The sequence below is a fragment of the Oncorhynchus tshawytscha genome, linkage group LG14, assembly GCF_018296145.1.
Source record: "Oncorhynchus tshawytscha isolate Ot180627B linkage group LG14, Otsh_v2.0, whole genome shotgun sequence".
Lineage (NCBI taxonomy): Eukaryota > Metazoa > Chordata > Actinopteri > Salmoniformes > Salmonidae > Oncorhynchus > Oncorhynchus tshawytscha.
The window spans coordinates 39,408,798-39,425,677 of record NC_056442.1 but is presented as its reverse complement, the minus strand read 5'-3'; the positions used below and the strand labels follow the sequence as shown (position 1 = coordinate 39,425,677).

The following is a 16,880-nucleotide window of genomic DNA, read 5'->3' as shown; positions in this document are numbered from 1 at the left end:
GCTTGATAGGCCATGCCCATGCCCCCATCATTCTGCTTTGACTGTAATGTTCACTACTGAGTAGCTTGATAGGCCATGCCCATGCCCCCCATCATTCTGCTGTGACTGTAATGTTCACTACTGAGTAGCTTGATAGGCCATGCCCATGCCCCCATCATTCTGCTGTGACTGTAATGTTCACTACTGAGTAGCTTGATAGGCCATGCCCATGCCCCCATCATTCTGCTGTGACTGTAATGTTCACTACTGAGTAGCTTGATAGGCCATGCCCATGCCCCCCCCATCATTCTGCTTTGACTGTAATGTTCACTACTGAGTAGCTTGATAGGCCATGCCCATGCCCCCATCATTCTGCTGTGACTGTAATGTTCACTACTGAGTAGCTTGATAGGCCATGCCCCCATCATTCTGCTTTGACTGTAATGTTCACTACTGAGTAGCTTGATAGGCCATGCCCATGCCCCCATCATTCTGCTTTGACTGTAATGTTCACTACTGAGTAGCTTGATAGGCCATGCCCATGCCCCCATGCCCCCATCATTCTGCTGTGACTGTAATGTTCACTATTGAGTAGCTTGATAGGCCATGCCCATGCCCCCATCATTCTGCTGTGACTGTAATGTTCACTACTGAGTAGCTTGATAGGCCATGCCCCCATCATTCTGCTGTGACTGTAATGTTCACTACTAAGTAGCTTGATAGGCCATGCCCATGCCCCCCATCATTCTGCTTTGACTATTCTGTGTTGAAAGAGATACATTCATTTATACTAGCTTTTCATTTAGACTAAAATCAGCAGCTAGACGTGTAAATACAACACACAACTCTAGATACAGAGTAGCCAATCCAGTGGGTGTATGAAGGTCAACATGTATTCCTGCAGGCTGCATTACCAAATGGAATCACTCTCATATAGTAAGAAAAAGTGTGCAGGAACCAACTAAGTGAGCTCTCTCTCTAATTAGCAAATGCATTCAATAAAATCCCACCACAAAATTGTTTACTTCAGGGGCTGCCTTTGAGTGACAGGTTAAAAGCTAATTACAGCATGTCATACCAACAGTCTCACGAATTATGTAACTAAGAAAACAACAGGGACGGACAGAAATGGTGCCCATGTAGACTGGTAAATGATGTGTATAGTGACACACTAATGTAAGTCTACATTGAAATCAATGTCCATTTAAAGCTTATCCCCTTTATAATGGTCGCCATCGATATAGTTGATATTCAGATTCTGAGCAACATTCATAATGTTGTCCAGGCATTTACAATAGCTGCTTAGTGCTATTTGATGTTCATGTTAGACTACCCTGCACTTAAGGTATTACAGTCATTAAATAAACACCATCAATGTGAGTGTTACTATTTAACAAAGGTTGTTATTAACACAGCCGCAGCTATCAGTTTTAGTCTGTTCTGGTATTATTCCCTCTCCTTATCATTCCTCTACCAATTATTTTCAAAGCCCAACAAAAATCATGTGCTGGCTGCCTCAGCCTTGGATGAAATCCCCCTGGTTTAATTAGTGATGATCAGATTCATAATTATACATTTTTCCCCTCCACACAGGCATATACAGTAATTGGGGACTTTGGCTCTTGAGAACGCTTTATGTGAACAATCCATTGTCTCTCCCTCATCAGGGAAACCTAGAGTAGAGCTAGCACTAGCTACCACCAGGCCATGTTGTGGTGTCTGAGAGGAGAGGACGGTGGGGAATGTTGGCCTAAACTCCCACTCAGTGTACTAACTTTAATGAACTCATGAATCTATCTAGGAGGCTCTTGGTGCTAACCCTTGGTCCATGTTTATGAGTGGGCCTGGTCTATGGATAGATTCATCATAAATCTGGGTTCCACACTGAACACTGGGACCTTACTATATTTACTTCAAAATGGTTAATGATTATGGCAATGAACTGAACAAGTGTACAATCTACCGTTCTTCACATTCTGATACCCATTACATTTTAAAATGTTCTGTAATATAATTCAGTATAATGCTGGTAGCTCATGAAACGTTTATTTGAGATTCATCTCACATTTTGTAGATGTCATGGAACAAATTATTGCTAAACAAGCAATTCAGTGTGTCCAATGCCTGTGGTGTAGAATAGCCATGGATCAGCAGCATACAGCTAGACACGGCGAAATAAGAGCTTGAAAATGCAATACTGTTATTTTCGGACTGAGAATCAGCATTTTAAAAATGAGCTGGTATGCAATGTAACTTATGGTGTATTACTGTATCAGATAACTCAAATAAGTGCACAATAAAAAATAAAGGAAGGATGAAATGAATACAGTGTTATGTGAATAAAGCCTATGGATACTTTTGTGAAAAGATTCTGCTTGGTTGTACGTCACTGTTCATGCTGCATTATGGTGCTCTGTGAGGACAACGATGGCAAGCAGTATCCCCCATAGAATGTACATGTTCTTTCTGTCCTACGATCTCCTACAAGAGACAGAAGACTTAACCTTTTACTTGTTTTGCTAATCATATTAGGAACGGCCACACATGGGCCCCTTAAGCAATAAGGCCCGAGAGGGTGTGGTATATTGGCCATATACAGTTGAAGTCGGAAGTTTACATACATTTAGGTTGGAGTCATTAAAACTAGTTTTTCAACCACTCCACACATTTCTTGTTAACAAACTATAGTTTTTGGCAAGTCGGTTAGGACATCTACTTTGTTGGAAAAAATACTTGTGTCATGCACAATTGTTTACAGAGAGATTATTTCACTTTGAAATTCACTGTATCACAATTCCAGTGGGTCAGAAGTTCACATACACTACGTTGACTGTGCCTTTAACTTCTCTAGGGTAGGGGGCAGCATTCGGAATTTTGGATGAAAAGCGTGCCCAAATTAAACTGCCTGCTACTCAGGCCCAGAAGATAGGATATGCATGTAGAAAACACTCTAAAGTTTCCAATTGCTCTGCAATTTCACTGGATGCTAGCGTCCCACATACCCTATTAAACAGCTTGGAAAATTCCAGAAAATTATGTCATGCCTTCAGAAGCAGAAGTCACATCATTTGAGTCAATTGCAGGTGTACCTGTGGATGTATTTCAAGGCCTACCTACAAACTCAGTGCCTCTTTGCTTGACATCATGGAAAATCAAAAGAAAAGACCTCAGAAAAAAATGGTGGACCTCCACATGTCTGGTTCATCCTTGGGAGCAATTTCCAAACGCCTGAAGGTAACACGTTCATCTGTACAAACAATAGTACACAAGTATAAACACCATAGGACCACGCAGCCGTCATACCGCTCAAGAAGGAGACGCGTTCTGACTCCTAGAGATGAACGTACTTTGGTGCGAAAAGTGCAAATTAATCCCAGAACAACAGCAAATGACCTTGTGAAGATGCTGGAGGAAACAGGTACAAAAGTATCTATACCCACAGTAAAACATGTCCTAAATCGACATAACCTGAAAGGCCGCTCAGCGAGGAAGAAGCCACTGCTCCAAAACCACCATAAAAAAGCCTGACTACGGTTTGCAACTGCACATAGGGACAAAGATCGTACTTTTTGGTTTCATCAGTCCCCTGGTCTGATGAAACAAAAATATAACGGTTTGACCATAATGACCATCGTTATGTTTGGAGGAAAAAGAAGGATGCTTGCAAGCCGAAGAACACCATCCCAACCGTGAAGCACGGGGATGGCAGCATCATGTTGTGGGGGAGCTTTGCTGCAGGAGGGACTGGTGCACTTCACAAAATAGATGGCATCATGAGGCATGAAAATTATGTGGATATATTGAAGCAACATCTCAAGACATCAGTCAGGAAGTTAAAGCTTGCTCACAAATGGGTCTTCCAAATGGAAAATGACCCCAAGCATATCAATCACAAAGCCTTGACCTCAATCCTATAGAAAACGTGTGGGCAGAACTGAAAAAGCATGTACAAGCAAGGAGGCCTACAAACCTGACTCAGTTACACCAGCTCTGTCAGGAGGAATGGGACAAAATTCACCCAACTTATTGTGGGAAGCATGTGGAAGGCTACCCGAAACGTTTGACCCAAGTTAAACAATTTAAAGGCCATGCTACCAAATACTAATTGAGTGCATGTAAACTTCTGACCCACTGGGAATGTGATGAAAGAAATAAAAGCTAAAATAAATCATTCTCTCTACTATTATTCTGACATTTCAAATTCTTAAAATAAAGTGGTAATCCTAACTGACCTAAAACAGGGAATTTTTTACTAGGATTAACCTCTCTGGCCAACATCCAGTGAGATTGCAGAGCGCCAAATTCAAATACAGAAATACTCATTATAAATATTCAGAAAAGATACAAGTATTTTACATTGGTTTAAAGATGAACTACTTGTGAATCCAACCATGGTGTCAGATTTCAAAAATGCCTTACGGCGAAAGCATACCTTACAATTATTTGAGAACATAGCCCAGCAGACAAATCATTACAAACAGTAACAAGCCAAGTAGAATAGTTACACAAGTCAGAAATAGAGATAAAATTAATCACTTACCTTTAATGATCTTCATATGTTTGCACTCAGAAGACATTCATTTATTCAATAAATGTTCCTTTAGTTCAATAAAGTCTCTCTTTATATCCGAAAACCTCTGTTTTGTTCGCGCGTTTTCTTCAGTAATCCACAGGCTCAAATGCAGTCACAACAGGCAGACAAAAAAATCTAAATTGTGTCCGTAAAGTTCATAGAAACATGTCAAACGATGTTTATATTCAATCCTCAGGTTGTTTTTAGCCTAAACAATCGATAATATTTCAACCGGACAATAACGTCATCAATATAAAAGGTAAACAAGAAAGGGATTCTCTCTGGTCGCGTGTATGAAAAAGCTATGTGAAACGGCAGCGTCCACTCATTCAGACTGCTCTGACTCCCTCATTTTATAGAATACAAGCCTGAAACAATTTCTAAAGACTGTTGATATCTAGTGGAAGGCATAGGAACTGCAATTTGAGTCCTAAGTCAATGGATACTGTAATGGCATTGAATAGAAAAAATATATTTAAAAAATGTCCTACTTCCTGAATGGATTTTTCTCAGGTTTTCGGCTGCCAAATCAGTTCTGTTATACTCACAGACATTATTTTTAACTGTTTTGGAAACTTTAGAGTGTTTTCTATCCAAATCTACTAATTATATGCATATCATATCTTCCGAGCCTGAGTAGAAGGCAGTTTAATTTGGGCATGCTTTTCATCCAAAATTCCAAATGCTGCCCCCTACCCTAGAGAAGTTAAATGACAGGAATTGTGAAAAACTGAGTTTAAATGTATTTGGCTAAGGTGTATGTAAACTTCCAACTTTAACTGTACCACAAATCCCTGAGGGGCCTTATTGTTATTATAAACTGTACCAATGTAATTAGAGGAGTAAAAATACATGTTTTGACGTACCCCTGGTATACGGGTCTGATATACCACAGTTATCAGCCATCTTCATTCAGGGCTTGAACCTCCCAGTTTATAACATGAGACATGTGATGACCTGATCTTTACCCTTTGCCCGAGGTTTCGGTTTCAGTCCCCATGGTCCTATGGGACGTCTGTGTTCTTCCTACCCCAGGTGTGAGTGCCTAATCTCAGGTTCAGCCAAAAGAAGTCCCTGGCTGAGCTGTTGCAAATAAATTTGAGAGGAAAGTGGTAGACCGGCTAGCCAAGGCCTGTGGTTATCAGCAGAGAGAAAACCTGCCTTGGAATGGGCACCTAAATCTTTTATCAATGCTGAGGAAGCTGGCCATCAATCAAGTGCAAAGCGCGCTGAAAATGGCTTACTTAACTTTTCCTGAAAATTAAACAGCCATTCTCATCTAAATCAAATGGGAAAGTATACTCCCAGCCGCTCTTTGGAGTGATTAAGTTATTATGCAGCATTAAAGTGGACAGTGCGCTGGTCTCGTGTTAAGCAAAGCGAAGAGTGTAAATCTACATGGGCTGACTTAACAATAGGTGGAAATGAGGCGGTCTTGCATCCCCCCATCCATTAGGCACATTTAAAGATGGATTATCTTTGATTACATGTCAACTTGCCCATATTCCAGGCAGCATAAGCCTACTATAGGGAAATTATCATTCTTATAATAAATTGAAAATTCTTTCTGTAAAATGCCTATATTGGGGGGAGAAGCATTTCGTCACTTTGTCTTGGTAATATGAAATTCAGAGCATCAGCACAACATCTGCCCAGACTTGGTTGGAAAACAAAGTCCTGTTTGAATCTGTCACTCTCTGTGAATCATAGCCATTGGACCAATATGTTGTAGCATTTTACTCTGCTCCAAGGGTACTCTATAGGCCCAAGTTATTTTCTTCCATTTACCTTCATGGCTTCTGGAGATAGAGAATGATATAAACACAATGGAGGCATCTGAGATGTACAGTTGAAGTCGGAAGTTTACATACACTTAGGTTCGAGTCATTAAAACTTGTTTTTCAACCACTCCACAAATTTCTTGTTAACAAACTATAGTTTTGGCAAGTCGGTTAGGACATCTACTTTGTGCATGACACAAGTCATTTTTCCAACAATTAATTTCAGACAGATTATTTCACGGTATCACAATTCCAGTGGGTCTGAAGTTTACATACACTAAGTTGACTGTGCCTTTAAACAGCTTGGAAAATTCCAGAAAATTATGTCATGGCTTTAGAAGCTTCTGATAGGCTAATTGACATAATTTGAGTCAATTGGAGGTGTACCTGTGGATGTATTTCAAGGCCTACCTTCACACATTACTGTGCAGCCGTATTCATCGACCTGGCCAAGGCTTTCGACTCTGTCAATCACCACATTCTAATCGGCAGTCTGAACAGCCTTGATTTCTCAAATGACTGCCTTGCCTGGTTTACCAACTACTTCTCTGACGGAGTTCAGTGTGTCAAATCGGAGGGCCTGTTTTCCGGACCTCTGGCAGTCTCTATGGGGGTGCCACAGGGTTCAATTCTCGGGCCGACTCTCTTCTCTGTATACATCAATGATGTCGCTCTTGCTGCTGGTGATTCTCTGATCCACCTCTACGCAGACGACACCATTCTGTATGCTTCTGGCCCTTCCTTGGACACTGTGTTAACTAACCTCCAGACAAGCTGCAATGCCATACAACTCTCCTTCCCTGGCCTCCAATTGCTCTTAAAGGCAAGTAAAACTAAATGCATGCTCTTCAACCGATCTCTGTCCACACCTGCCCACCCGCCCAGCATCACTACTCTGGTCGGTTCTGACTTAGAATATGTGGACAACTACCAATACCTAGGTGTCTGGTTAGACTGTAAACTCTCCTTCCAGACTCACATTAAGCATCTCCAATCCAAAATTAAATCTAGAATCGGCTTCCTATTTCGCAACAAAGCATCCTTCACTCATGCTGCCAAACATACCCTCGTAAAACTGACCATCCTACCGATCCTCGACTTCGGCGATGTCATTTACAAAATAACCTCCAACACTCTACTCAACTAATTGGATGCAGTCTATCACAGTGCCATCCGTTTTGTCACCAAAGCCCCATATACTACCCACCACTGCGACCTGTACGCTCTCGTTGGCTGGCCCACGCTTCACACTCGTCGCCAAACCCACTGGCTTCAGGTCATCTACAAGTCTCTGATAGGTAAGGCCCCGCCTTATCTCAGATCACTGGTCACCATAGCAGCACCCACCCGTAGCACGCGCTAAAGCAGGTATATCTCTCTAGTCACCCCCAAAGCCATTTCCTCCTTTGGCTGCCTTTCCTTACAGTTCTCTGCTGCCAATGACTGGAATGAATTGCAAAAATCACTGAAGCTGGAGACTCTTACCACCCTCACTGGCTTAAAGCACCAGCTGTCTGAGCAGCTCACAGATCACTGCACCTGTACGTAGCCCATCTGTAATAGCCCATCGAACTACCTCATCCCCATACTGTTTTTATTTATTTATCTTGCTCCTTTGCACCCCTGTATCTCTAATTGCACATTCATATTCTGCACATAAATCACTCTAGTGTCTAATTGGTATATTGTAATTACTTCACCACCATGGCCTATTTATTGCCTTACCTCCCAATTCTTACCTCATTTGCACACACTGTATATAGATTTTCTTCAGCTGTATTACTGACTGTATGTTTTGTTTATTCCATTCCATAACGCTGTGTTGTTGTATGTGTCGAACTGTTTTGCTTAATTCTTGGCCAGGTCGCAGTTGTAAATGAGAACTTGTTCTCAATTTGCCTACCTGGCTAAATAAAGGTGAAATAAAAAAATAACAACTCAGTGCCTCTTTGCTTGACATCATGGGAAAATCAAAAGAAATCAGCCAAGACCTCAGAAAGAAAATTGTAGACTTCCACATGTCTGGTTCATCCTTGGGAGCAATTTCCAAACGCCGGAAGGTACCACGTTCATCTGTACAAACAATAGTACGCAAGTATAAACACCATGGGACCATGCAGCCGTCATACCGCTCAGAAAGGAGACGCGTTCTGTCTTCTAGAGATGAATGTACTTTGGTGCGAAAAGTGCAAATCAATCCCAGAACAACAGCAAAGGACCTTGTGAAGATGCTGGAGGAAACAGGTACAAAAGTATCTATATCCACAGTAAAACGAGTCCGATATCGACATAACCTGAAAGGCCGCTCAGCAAGGAAGAAGCCACTGCTCCAAAACCGCTATAAAATAGCCAGATTACGGTTTGCAACTGCACATGGGTAGAAAGATTGTACTTTTTGAAGAAATGTCCTCTGGTCTGATGAAACAAAAACAGAACTGTTTGGCCATAATGACCATCGTTATGTTTGGAGGAATAAGGGGGACGCTTGCAAGCCGAAGAACACCATCCCAACCGTGAAGCAAGGGAGTGGCAGAATCATGTTGTGGGGGTGCTTTGCTGCAGGAGGGACTGGTGCACTTCACAAAATAGATGGCATCATGAAGCAGAACTGAAAAAGCGTGTGTGAGCAAGGAGTCCTACAAACCTGACTCAGTTACACCAGCTCTGTCAGGAGGAATGGGACAAAATTCACCCAACTTATTGTGGAAAGCTTGTGGAAGGCTACCCGAAACGTTTGACCCAGGTTTAAAAAATGTAAAGGCAATGCTACCAAATACTAATTGAGTGTATGTAAACTTCTGACCCACTGAAATAACGCTAAACGCTGAAATAAATCATTCTCTCTAAAATTATTCAGACATTTCACATTCTTAAAATAAAGTGGTGATTCTAACTGACCTAAAACAGGGAATTTTTTATTAGGATTGAATTTCAGGAATTGTGAAAAACTGAGTTTAAATGTATTTGGCTAAGGTGTATGTAAACTTACGACTTCAACTGTATGTACAGTAAACAGAAGGTAAATATAACTTGGTGTGCTTCTGCTCCTTATATTTACTGTAGCTCATTATGGTACAGTATTTCTTTGTATGGAGTGCCTAGATGAAGTTATAACACAAACCCTCATGCTAGTACTGTATGTGCACCCACATGAGCACATGAATGGACACACACACACACACACAGAAAACTATGCTCGTTCTTGACTTATGGAACCTATTATTTACAGGAGTTTAATCTATTTTTCATACAGTATATGGCCCATCTTGGTTTTCTATAGCTGTATTAATTCTGTCTTCTTCTCTGAATCCAATACAAGCACAATAGAGAACACAATGAAAAGTAGAGACTGTAGAAACCACTCAGCCAGGCTGTCCATTCTTGGTCCTTTCTAAAGCAATTAAGGCCGTGTGAATCAATACCTCACAAATCCAGAATTAACATTTAATGACACCTGCAGGCGAAGTACTTTTTTGGTCTGTGACAGGAACATCGATAATGACCTATTGCAGCCCCTCTATTAGAAAGTCCCTAAGACGTCATTGAAAACTGTTCCGAATCCTGGCCATTTGGTAGGAGACCAATACATGAATAAGTAGGAGTGAATGATTGGACAGACAATGACATAATAATACCTCCTCTGTGGCTCTCCAACTGACTAGAGACTACATCAAAATGATGCCCTGATGAAGTGACTTGGAAAATATGGTATTATTATTCGTATCCCAGAAATACCAAATGGGAGCCAATGGGATGGGAGCAGATGGGAGCCAACAGGAAAAGTCTGAGGAAGGCTCGATTACGAACATGGAATGTTGCCACTTTAGTAACCCTAGTAACAGGAGTCTATAGTAACCCTCCAATAGGCAACAGGAGTCTACAGTAACTCTCCAAAAGGCAACAGGAGTGTCTGCCATAATGGCTTCATCTACCCTGTCCTTGCAGATACATAAGAATTAGTCATTGAGGGAGGGGAGGGAAGGGTGCTGTTCCATTTAGGATATAAATCAAATCAAAGTTTACTGGTCATGTAATGTTTGTTATTAGCTCCTACCAATGCAGTAAAATGTCAAACAGGTCCGCAATAATCAATAAAAAAAAATTAAAAAACAGAAAGATCAACAAGAATTGTCGAAACATATCTAATTATGAACCCAAATAATACTGTAACAGTAATCCAAATGCAATCTATAAGTACGTACACAGGATTAATCTACACAAGATATACTAGGAATGATATTTACACAGTAGATACATTAGTAAGCTATGTCAAGAATCCAGTATATAAATACATATGTAGTGTGTATAAACAGTGTAACTAAAATGCAATGAACAGTAGTAGAAATATTAGAATGAGCTATGTTGAGAGCACACTACATAATAACACAGTACAAAACGGATAGAATTGTATGAAATTTGCTTCCGGGCCTAAATCCAAAATAGAAATAATATACATGTTGAGAATGATTTGTATAGACAGTATGGACAGTATGTGAATAGAAAAGGTGTGTATAGCAGTAGTTACATAGGATGAGCCATGACGAGAATACAGTATATACTGTGCATTCAAAGTGGGTAAAACAGCATGTAAAAAATGTGATTGACCAGTGGTGTACATGACTATGTACATAGGGCAGCGGTCTCCAAGGTGTAGGGTAGAGTACCGGGTTTTAGTCAGCTAGTGACAGTGTCTGAGGTCCAGGGCAGGGTACTGGGCGGAGGCCGGCTAGTGATGACTGTTTAACAGTCTGATGCCAGTGGTATGTATTCATGGATGCAAACTGAAGCCAGGCTTCCCCAAAAAAATGTGCAAAAAAAAAAAAAATACAAAATCAAAAAATTTATATTTCGTCTCGCTTTCATCATTTTACTACAATTCTTAAGAGGCTGAATGTATCTCACAGGAAAAAGCATCCTACGCCCCTACAAAATTAGCCAATCAGTGTTGAGCTAAACTGAGCAAGCTTAACTGTGAATGGTCCTGGCGCACCAAAAAAAAGTGAGTTTTGATTTGGCGTCACTCCTATCAAATCCCATTGAAAGCGTACGTCATTGACAGAAAAACTTGAATTGTTGCATCTGGTTGTTGTTGTTGTCCTCTGGTGGCTAGCCAGCCAGCTAGCCAAAATTGTCCCTTTCCTAAATTAGACATGGATGGAGATAGGTATTTGGACTTGTGGTTTTATGTAAATCTCCGTACCTGCCAATGATTATAACGGCGATTCTGATCCAACCATTAATTCATACATTGTTGTGCCCCTGGCCTGAGAGGATGGAAGTTCAATATGTGGCTAGATGTAGAACCAGAAGGCTAATGTTACCTAGCTAACGTTGCCCATGAATGGAAGTTAGGCTAGCGAGCAAGCATTTTAGCCAGGTATCCTAGGACAACAACAAAAATAAAAGCGTGTACTGTATGGCAGAGTGATAGACCGTTTTGTCAACGTGAAAGAGAGGAGGATGGCATTGCTGTTTCTCAACAAGTATGTTGAGTTAAGATGTTTTTCTACTTGCATGAACGTGCACACACATGCACGGAAATCAGAACCATCCATGGACAGCCACAATATATTTAGCTTACGTTGATCGGACTAAATCGTTTTTGGTATCTTTTAGTTATCACTGTATACGACTAAGTAGAGGTAATTTGATGATGTTGAAATGTGCTGGAATAGTGGAGGCGGCTCCTGTTTTCTTTACGACTTGTGGTAACTCTCTGTGGTTCTAAATCAATAGTTGCTTATTTGTCCGAAACATAATGTCGGAAACATAACCTTGCTTGACCATGCTGTAGATCATGCTGTAGGTCATGTAACTGTCTGTTACTGTACATGCAATATGCTTTGTGGACTTCACTGGACAGAGGTTGATATTCGGTTTTGTAATTAAACAAAAGGTGTGGTTGAATTTATTCTGCCACTGTGTCTTCTCATTGTCTCGGCCTTTAGGCTTATCTATCACGGTCAAAAGGCATATGAATTAACAGGTTATAGAGCAAACAATGCAATTATCACAACACATAGGTTCAGGGCAGGGTACTGACCAGAGGCCGGCTAGTGGTGATTGTTGATTGATAACAGTCTTGTGGTATATTGTGACATCCATGTCTCCGGTCTATATGAGAGTGTAAAAGGGGTGGGAGATGAGAACGATATGTAAGACTACTATTTAGTCTGCCTGGTATTGATCTGGGAATACTATTTAGTCTGCCTGGTATTGAGCTGGGACTACTATTTAGTCTGCCTGGTATTGAGCTGGGACTACTATTTAGTCTGCCTGTTATTGAGCTTGGACTACTATTTAGTCTGCCTGGTATTGAGCTTGGACTACTATTTAGTCTGCCTGGTATTGAGCTGGGACTACTATTTAGTCTACCTGGTATTGAGCTGGGACTACCATTTAGTCTACCTGGTATTAAGCTGGGACTACCATTTATTCTACCTGGTATTGAGCTGGGACTACCATTTAGTCTTCCTGGTATTGAGCTCAGAAATTGGCATTGAGAGACATGCCGAGATTAGACTCCAGAATTTTCACGTTTCTCATATCAACAGATGGGAATTTGGGAATGTTCTGACATGATGTTTCTAAAGATTTCTTGATGATTAAGACCATAGCTTCATCATATTCAATTAAGATTTATAACATAAGACTGTAGAGAGAAGATGAAGGCTGACAAGGACGCATCTGTTTTCTAGTTGTCTTTGAAAAAGAAAAATGGAGTGAAATGTTGACAACTTGTTGTGCTGCACAATGTCCAGATTCTGTTAATCTTATTCTGGTCCATCACAATGTGTTGAGCTGTGGAAAGGGAAGGTGTTCTTGCAGCTCTCCCATTGAGAAACATATACCCTACATCACTGTGTTTGTGAGCATGGATTCAGTGACAATAGCAGCAAGCATGGATCTTTTTTTTCTTCTTCAATACATTGAAGTATTATCCATCAGTTCCACTTCTAGTCAGTCCATTCAAAATAGTGTTCATGATTGTCATCCTTCCATCTGATTGGTCTGAATTCTCAGAAGACATTCTTCAATTTGAGGAGAGATTGTTTAGAAATCTTGTGCACATCGAGCATATACACCACTAAGCATATACACCCCCTACCATATAAACGCCCTACCAAGAATACACACACACCCTACCAAGCATATACACACCCCTACCAAGCATATACACGCCCCCTACCAAGCACATACACACCCCCTACCAAGCACATACACCCCCTACCAAACATATACACCCCCTACCAAGCATATACACACTAGAGGTCGACCGATTAGTCGGAATGGCCGATTAATTAGGGCCGATTTCAAGATTTCATAACAATCGGAAATCGGTATTTTTGGAAGCCGATTTGCCAATTTTAAAAAATAAAAATATTATACCTTTATTTAACTAGGCAAGTGAATTAAGAACAAATTCTTATTTTCAATGACGGCCTAGAAACGGTGGGTTATCTGCCTCGTTCAGGGGCAGAACGACAGATTTTCATCTTGTCAGCTCGGGGGATCCAGTCTTGCAACCTTACAGTTAACTTGTCCTACGCAATAGCAACCTGCCTCTCTCTCGTTGCACTCCACAAGGAGACTGCCTGTTACATGAATGCAGTAAGCCAAGGTAAGTTGCTAGCTAGCATTAAACTTATCTTATAAAAAACAATCAATCATAATCACTAGTTTTGATTTTTTTAACCTTTATTTAACTAGGCAAGTCAGTTAAGAACAAATTCTTATTTTCAATGATAGCCTAGGAACAGTGGGTTAACTGCCTGTTCAGGGGCAGAACGACTACACATGGTTGATGATATTACAAGATATTATCTAGCGTATCCTGCATTGCATATAATCTGACTAAGCATACAAGTATCTAAGTATCTGGACTGAGCAGTGGTAGGCAGAAGCAGGCGTGTAAACATTCATTCAAACAGCACTTTCGTGCGCTTTGCCAGCAGCTCTTCGTTGTGCGTCAAGCATTGTGCTGTTTATGACTTCAAGCCTATCAACTCCCGAGATGAGGCTGTTGTAACTGAAGTGAAATGGCTAGCTAGTTAGCGCGTGCTAATAGAGTTTCAAACGTCACTCGCTCTGAGCCTTCTAGTGGTTGTTCCCCTTGCTCTGCATGGGTAACGCTGCTTCGATGGTGGCTGTTGTCGTTGTGTTGCTGGTTCGAGCCCAGGGAGGAGCGAGGAGAGGGACGGAAGCTATACTGTTAAACTGGCAATACTAAAGTGCCTATAAGAACATCCAATAGTCAAAGGTTAATGAAATACAAATGGTATAGAGGGAAATAGTCCTATAATTCCTATAATAACTATAACCTAAAACTTCTTACCTGGGAATATTGAAGACTCATGATAAAAGGAACCACCAGCTTTCATATTTTCTCATGTTCTGAGCAAGGAACTGAAAAGTTAGCTTTCTTACACAGCACATATTGCACTTTTCCAACACTTTGTTTTTGCATTATTTAAATCAAATTGAACATGTTTCATTATTTACTTGAGGCTAAATTGATTGTATTGATGTATTATATTAAGTTAAAATAAGTATTCATTCAAGTATTGTTGTAATGGTCATTATTACAAATCAAATCAAATAAAAAATTGTCCGATTAATCGGTATCGGCCTTTTTGGTCCTCCAATAATCTGTATCGGTATCAGCGTTGAAAAATCATAATCGGTCGACCTCTAATACACACCCTATCATATACACACCCTACAAAGAAAATACACACCCTACCATATACACTCCCTACCATTAACACTCCCTACCAGGCATATACACCCCCTACCATAAACAACCTGTTCTTTGCATTAACACCCTACCAAGCATATACACCCCTTACAATATACACACCCTATGAAGCATATGCACCCCTACCAAGCATATAGACCCACTACCAAGCATATAGACCCACTACCAAGCATGTACACACCCAACCAAGAAAATACACTCCCTACCATATACACACCCTACCAAGCATATACACCCCCTACCATATACACCTTCTACCAAGCATATACACACCCTACCATATACACACCCTACCAAGAAAATACACTCCCTATCAAGCATATACACTCCCTATCAAGCATATACACAACCTACCATTTACACACCCTACCAAGAAAATACACTCCCTACCATATACACACCCCCTACCATATACACCTTCTACCAAGCATATACACACCCTACCATATACAATCCCTACCTTATACACTCCCTATCAAGCATATACACCTCCTACCACATACACACCCTACCATATACACACCCTACCATATACACACCCTACCATATACACACCCTACCATATACACACCCTACCAAGCATACACACCCCCTACCATATATACCTTCTACCAAGCATACAGACCCCCTACCATATATACCTTCCACCAAGCATATACACCCCCTACCATATACACTCCATATCAAGCATATACACTCCCTACCATATACACCCCCAACCAAGCACATACACCCCCCACCAAGCACATACACGCCCCACCAAGCACATACATGCCCCACAAAGCACATACACCACCTACCAAGCACATGCACCCCCTACCAAGCACATACACGCCCCACCAGACTCATACACACCCCACCAATCACATACACTTCCTACAAGGCACATGCACCCTCTACCAAGCACATACACCCTCTACAAAGCATATATACCCTCTACCAAGTATATACACCCTCTAAAAAGCATATATACCCTCTACCAAGTATATACACCCTCTACCAAGCATATACACACCCTACCATATACACACCCTACCAAGAAAATACACTCCCTATCAAAAACACAACCTTCCAAGCATATACACCCCCTACCACATACGCTCCATATCAAGCATATAAACTCCCTATCAAGCATATACACTCCCTACCATATACACCTCCCACGAAGCACATATACCCCCCACCAAGCACATACACGCCCCACCAAGCACATACACGCCCTACCAAGCACATACACCCCCTACCAAGCACATGCACCCCTACCAAGCACATACACACCCCAGCAAGCACATACACTACCTACAAAGCACATAACCCTCCACCAAGCATATACACCCTCTACCAAGCATATACACCCTCTACCAAGCATATACACCCTCTACCAAGCATATACACCCTCTACCAAGCATATACACTCCCTACCAAGCATATACACTCCCTACCAAGCATAAACACCCCCTACCAAGCATAAACACCCCCTACCAAGCATATACACTCCCTACCATATACACCTTCTACCAAGCATATACACCCCCTACCATATACACTCCCTATCAAGCATATACACTCCCTATCAAGCATATACATTCCCTACCATACACACACCCTACCAAGCATATACACCCCCTACCAACCATATACACCCCCTACCAAGTGTAACGGATGTGAAACTTAGCGGTGGTGCGCGCTAAATAGTGTTTCAATCGGTGACGTCACTTGCTCTGAGGCCTTGAAGTAGTGGTTCCCCTTGCTCTGCAAGGGCCGTGGCTTTTGTGGAGCGATGGGTAAC

General features: G+C 41.3%; 1 protein-coding gene across 3 annotated transcripts in view; it reads left to right on the top strand.

Moving 5' to 3' along the window:
• LOC112267195 (galactosylgalactosylxylosylprotein 3-beta-glucuronosyltransferase 1) overlaps positions 1-16,880 on the top strand; it is a 121,036-nt gene that overhangs the window by 88,824 nt on the left and 15,332 nt on the right. The gene's annotated exons all lie outside the window — the stretch shown is intronic.